This window comes from Primulina tabacum, chromosome 3 (genome assembly GCF_025594145.1).
Source record: "Primulina tabacum isolate GXHZ01 chromosome 3, ASM2559414v2, whole genome shotgun sequence".
Lineage (NCBI taxonomy): Eukaryota > Viridiplantae > Streptophyta > Magnoliopsida > Lamiales > Gesneriaceae > Primulina > Primulina tabacum.
The window spans coordinates 46,979,723-46,984,858 of record NC_134552.1 but is presented as its reverse complement, the minus strand read 5'-3'; positions in this window follow the sequence as shown (position 1 = coordinate 46,984,858).

Below are 5,136 nucleotides of genomic sequence, written 5' to 3'. Positions count from 1 at the left end.
AGTCTTCCAAATGTTCGAGCTCGTTAAAGAACATAACTGCGAACTGCGAGAGTCATTACAAATAACGATGAGTCAAGCCAAGCAAGCTAAGGAGGAAGTGGATAGACGCACCATAGAACTGTCTGAAGCTTGTCAAGCCCGGCTGAAGGATAAGAAAAAAATTGAAGAATCCTGGAATGTGATCATGCAATTATCTGAGAATAACCAAAGACTATCCAAGGAGGTAGACGAGAGGAAAGCAAAGGAGAAGGAGCTCATCCAGAAGAATGAAACAAATTGCGCACACGCAAGAAATGAATTGAATGACGCGATAGGAAAGATTCTGACCCATAGGGAACAGATTGCTGAGTTGGAATCGGAAAATCATAGCCTTCAGATGCAGCTGGCAGATTTCATAGACCCAGAGATGCTTGATGACCTCGAGGAGGAAGAAGCCCCACCTGATGTGGCAGTTGGAAATGGCGAGATAGCAGATTAGAACGTTTAGTGGACCATTTCTTTTTGTAGTATTTCCGTTCTTGCTACATTTTCTTTTCTTCAGTACATTTATTTATTTAGATTGATCATGTTCATTTATTTTCCTGTTTGAGAAATCAATAAAATATTTTATTTGTTCCATTGATTTCAATTTACTTCTACGCAATCTATTGCATGAACCTACTCGTACCAATTTTTAGAACTTGCGAATGTAGGAAATGGCCGGCAGACCCCCAAGGCAAAACCGCAACCTGCGTTACGCTAATGCCGATCGCGAAGAGAGACAGGAGAATCGACAGGAGAATGGACCACCGCCTTGCAGTTAATCTAAGCCAAGCTGATCTTATGGCCATAGCCACCATAGTGGCCACGACACTGCAAGGGTTGGGAAACCCAAATGCCAATCAACCACCTCCACCACCACCACCGAATGGAATCAAATTTCATTATGAATCCCTCCGAAAGAACAGATGTCCGATATTCAGAGGGGACGCTGATCCCGAAGTTGGCCAGAGTTGGCTAAAGAGTGTCGAGACTCAGTTAAGGCTTTTGGAAGTCCCCGAGGCACTCAAAGTGGATGTGATTGTGCCTTTCCTGGAAGACAGAGCAGCTAAATGGTGGGAAGCAGTCTCGCCAGCCATGATCGCTGCTGGACCAATCACATGGCGAAACTTCCGAGAAACATTTCTGAAACAGTACTATCCGGCAGAGGTCAGATTGCAGAAGTTAAGTGACTTTGAAAATCTCACTCAAGCTCCAGACATGTCAGTAGTGGAGTACACGTCTCAGTTTAATGCCCTTGGATCTTATGCTCCGGCCATCATGGCGGACGAAGTTTTGAAGCTGCACCGCTTCAAGAGAGGATTAAATAGTAGAATCCAGTAAGCCTTAGCAGTTTATCAGCCCGCCAATTTTGCAGATCTTATGGGTGCAACTATCCGAGCTGAAACCGACATCCGCCGCAGGGAGGGAGAGAATAAGAACAAGCGACCCCATGCCGGTCAGTCTTCTCAGGGCGGGTAGAAGTTCAGAAAGCCAAACCAATCAGGCGGACCTTCCTCAGGGCAAACCTCAGCGGCCAACCATCAAGGACCCAAGCCATGCCCGAAGTGCGGTTTCAGACACCCCGGGGAATGTCGAAGAGCCAGTGATGCGTGTTTCGGATGTGGGAAAGCAGGGCACAGGATCGCAGATTGTCCTACGGCCGCCAACCAAGCAGCTGGGCCCAACAAGGGAACTTGGCCGAATGTGGGAGCTAACCCCAACAAACCAAAGGAGAATAAGCCTAATGCCAGGGTGTTCGCTATGAACCAAGAAGAGGCAGACGACGCCAATGAAGTCGTATCAGGTACCATCTTACTTCAAAAAGTACCTGCTTATGCATTGTTTGACTGTGGTGCTACACACTCTTTTGTGTCTAAAAGGTTTGCTAAGAAAGTAGGACTTAAGCCCGAATCTCTAACTGAACCTTTTCGGATAGCCACACCTACGAGTAAGACCATAGAAACTCATGAAATTCACAAGGATTGTAAGATCGGTATCGCTAATCAGACTTTCAGTGCCGACTTGATACAATTGGTTATGGTCGATTTTGACATCATTCTAGGGATGGACTGGTTAGGCAAAAACCATGCAATAGTGGACTGTAAAGGGAAAAGAGTTAAGCTCCGAACCCCAAATCAGGCAGAGATCGTGTATCATGGTAAATCCAAGGAACGAAAATCACTCCTTTCCGCTTCCCAGGCATGGAAGGCCATGAAATCCGGAGAAGACATCTACCTAGCAATGATCAACAAAGTGCAAGGAGAAGTCGAAATGAGGATAGAAGACATCCCAATAGTATGTGAGTTCCCGGATGTTTTCCCAGAAGAACTCCCAGGGACAGTTCCGGACCGCGAAGTTGAGTTCGAAATTAATCTGGTTCCTGGTGCAGCACCAATCTCTAAAGCACCTTACAGGATGGCGCCAGCTGAACTCAAGGAGCTAAAAGAGCAACTCCAAGAATTGCTGGACAAAAAGCAAATTCGAGCTAGTGTGTCCCCATGGGGAGCGCCAGTACTCTTTGTGAAGAAGAAAGATGGGAGTATGAGATTGTGCATCGACTATAGAGAACTGAACAAGATCACTATCAAGAACAAGTACCCTCTTCCGAGAATAGACGATCTATTTGACCAGCTCAAGGGAGCCGCAGTCTTTTCTAAATTGGATCTGAGGACTGGATACCACCAACTGAAGGTCAGGGCTGTAGATATCTCCAAAACAGCTTTTCGGACAAGATATGAGCATTATGAGTTCACAGTGATGCCTTTTGGGTTGACCAATGCACCTGCAGCCTTTATGGACCTAATGAACAGAGTGTTCAAACCATTTCTGGACCGGTTCGTAGTGGTATTTATTGATGACATCCTCATTTATTCTCCCAACGAGGAAGAACATGAAGAGCACCTCCGCCTTGCACTACAGACACTGAGGGAGAAAGAGCTATATGCTAAGTTTAAGAAATGTGAGTTCTGGCTTAAGAGTGTATCCTTTTTAGGACATGTGATCTCGGAAGCAGGAGTATCAGTGGATCCCAAGAAAGTTGAGGCAATTACAGAGTGGCCAAAACCTAAGAACGCCACAGACATCAGGAGCTTTCTTGGACTGGCAAGTTATTACAGGAAGTTCGTCGAAGGTTTTTCTTCCATAGCTATATCACTGACTAAGCTCACTCAGAAGAATTCCAAGTTCATCTGGGACGAAGGTTGCGAGAAAAGTTTTCAGACATTGAAAGAAAAACTTGCATCCACGCCAGTGCTAATCTTACCTACTGAAGATAAGGAATTCACCATCTACAGTGACGCATCTAAGGAAGGTCTGGGATGCGTACTCATGCAAGAGGGAAAAGTGATCGCCTATGCGTCAAGGCAGTTGAAACCGCACGAAAAGAACTACCCTACGCATGATCTTGAGTTAGCAGCAGTTGTCTTTGCCTTAAAAATCTGGAGGCACTATCTCTATGGTGCCAAGTGCGAAATTTTCACAGATCACCAGAGTCTCAAGTACTTGTTCACCCAAAAAGAACTAAACATGAGGCAAAGGCGATGGATCGAACTATTGAAGGATTACGACTTGACTATAAGTTACCATCCAGGTAAAGCGAACAAAGTGGCCGATGCTCTGAGTCGGAAAAATGGAGGCAAGATCACTCTAGCTTCACTCTCCGCCCAGCCATGTCTGCAGGAGACCGTCAAGTTAAATCAGGACCGAGACCCCGAGCTAAAGAAACTTAAGGAACAAGTCAAAAACGGGAAGTCTCAAGATCTACAAATTGATGACAAGGGAGTCGTTTGGATGAATGGACGACTGTGCGAACCGAACAACGATAACCTTCGCCCAGAAATACTATCAGAAGCACACAAGTCCAAGTTTTCAGTCCATCCAGGCAGTACAAAAATGTACAGGGACCTTAAGGGTACTTTTTGGTGGAATGGAATGAAAAGAGATGTGGCAGAATTTGTCTCAAAATGCCAAGTGTGACAACAGGTCAAAGCAGAGCACCAGTGACCTGGAGGATTATTGCAACCTTTGGAGATACCCGAGTGGAAATGGGAGCACATCTCCATGGACTTTGTGGTAGGATTACCAAAGTCAAGGCAAGGTCAGGACGGAATATGGGTAATTGTAGATAGACTTACAAAATCTGCACACTTCCTACCCGTCCGTATGAACTACAATCTGGACAAATTAGCTACACTGTACATGGACAATATTGTAAGACTTCATGGAGTACCAGTGAGCATCCTGTCTGACAGAGACCCAAGGTTCGTCTCGCGCTTTTGGAAGAGCTTTCAAGAGGCCATGGGAACGAAAGTAACCCTAAGTACGGCCTATCATCCTCAAACCGATGGACAAACGGAGAGAACCATCCAAACTTTGGAAGATATGCTGCGAGCATGCACTCTTGAATTCAGTAGCAATTGGAGCACTCATCTACCTTTAATTGAGTTTGCTTACAACAACAGCTATCACAGCAGCATCGGAATGGCCCCATACGAAGCTCTTTATGGAAGGAAATGTCGATCACCACTTTATTGGGATGAAGTGGGAGAAAAAGCAGTAGTAGGACCCGAGCTCGTACAGATAACAGTAGACAAGGTTACAGTAGTCCGAGAGAAACTCAAGGCAGCTCAAGACCGACAAAAGAGTTGGGCAGATCTGAAAAGAAGGCCAGTGGAATTCAACGTTGGCGAGAAGGCCTACGTGAAAGTGTCGCCTATGAAAGGAGTTGTCTGATTTAGTAAAGCCGGGAAGCTAAACCCCCGTTATGTAAGACCCTTTGAAATTTTGGAAAAAGTAGGCACACTGGCATACAGATTGGCGCTGCCGCCAAACATGTCTAGAATTCATAATGTTTTCCACGTGTCCCAACTACGGAAATACATCTCGGATCCAAGCCACGTGTTGGAAGTAGAACCGCTCATAATCTAAAGTAACTTGGGAGAAGAGCTGAAGTACGAAGAAGTTCCCATTAGAGTCGTGGACACCAAGAACCAAGTACTGAGACGACGAATCATTCCCTACGTCAAGGTACAATGGTCGAATCACAACGAAAGAGAAGCCACGTGGGAGCTAGAAGAAAGGATGAGAAACCAGTACCCGTACCTCTTCGGAGACCAA